Source organism: Carlito syrichta, unplaced genomic scaffold (genome assembly GCF_000164805.1).
Source record: "Carlito syrichta isolate Samal-C Ts95f unplaced genomic scaffold, Tarsius_syrichta-2.0.1 Scaffold112149, whole genome shotgun sequence".
Classification (NCBI taxonomy): Eukaryota; Metazoa; Chordata; class Mammalia; order Primates; family Tarsiidae; genus Carlito; species Carlito syrichta.
The window spans coordinates 1-1,374 of NW_007056245.1; the positions used below are offsets into that span (position 1 = coordinate 1).

Sequence of the window (1,374 nt, forward strand, 5' to 3'; positions counted from 1 at the left end):
TCCATACTCTTTGCTCTCTGTCTTTGAGTGTCCAAAGATAAAGAGTTTCACGGTATGTTTTCAATGATTCAGCTTTTGCAAACATATACAAATAGGTTCATCATTAGCAGTCCTGTTTTGGCAGTTAATAACAAGCAATATGCCTGAATTAGAGGTTCAATTTCCACTTGAACGAAATTTCTCCTCTTATTGGTAACAAAGCCATTTGCAGAGATCTGGAAATCACGAGTTTTCTAAGTGGAAGGAGATGCTGTTTTGGTTCACCTAAAAATATCCATTCAGATTGGTGTTTTATAGTAACCTTTCAAGACCCAGTATATGTTATTGATGACAGTAGGGTCAGGGTTGCCTTAGGTGAGTTTGCATAGGGCTCATCGCCACGTCAAGCCAGCATGAGGTTGATCTGGGTCACGTCCCCAACCACATCCCTAGGGATGTGGCCAGTCCACTTGGAGAGTGCTTCCAAGTTCACAGTCTTGATGACCTGACTTGATGACCTGTCTTGGACAGAGAGACACCACCAAGCTTGCCAATGTGGTCCTCGTGGTGCAAAACAGTATCACTCCAGGCGATGCCCAGGAAGTGAAGGATGAGCTTGAGGAAGTGTCGCAGGTGCAACACCAGCTGCTTGTAGTACAGGGGCAGACACTTGTATGCCATGCACTGTGCATACATAACCTCGATGGTTTGTTCTACTTGAGGCAATCGTGGTAGTTGCTGAGGTTGAAGCCAGTGATGGTAACCTTGCATATGATCATGGAGTGCACGGAGGCCCGGCCATTATGTACCATCAGCAGGAACTTGGAGTTGGGGTACAGGCATGACAGGTACACAGAGGACTTGAGCGTGAAGGGGTCCTTGTTGCAGAGCACGTGGGCCAACTAGCCATGCTTGGCAATAACCTCTAGGATGAAGGCTTGTATGGTGGGTCCAGCACCTCGTCCATCACACCCACCTTGTCCAGCCTCAGCTTTTCGCAGCCAGACTTGGACCAGGCCTAGTATGTGGCCAGCACACACAGAATGATGCGCATCTCCTCACTGCAGTGCAACTCGGAGTGGGCGTCCAGCATGGCTTCGCCTTAGCAGTACTCCATGCAGTCGGCACGCATCATCACCAGATCCTTCTACTCGGGCCACATGGCTCACCGGGGGTTCCAAGGGCCCACCAACACTGCCCGGCACTCCAGCACCTGCTGCCCCAGCTGGACTCTAGCACCAGGGCCAATGTGCAGCCAGCCGCCAGTAGCACCTTCTGCACCAGCAGGCACATGCTGGGTCAGGGGTAGGGGAGGCCTGACCCAAGAGCCAGCATCTGTGACTTCAGCTACAGGTCAGTGGACAGCCTGCCCACCCAGATCACATCTCCTCTGGG

General features: G+C 51.4%; 1 pseudogene; it reads right to left on the reverse strand.

The window, feature by feature from the left end:
* Positions 1 to 222: 222 nt before the first annotated feature.
* Positions 223 to 1,272, reverse strand: LOC103273293 (annotated as a pseudogene).
* Positions 1,273 to 1,374: the final 102 nt, after the last annotated feature.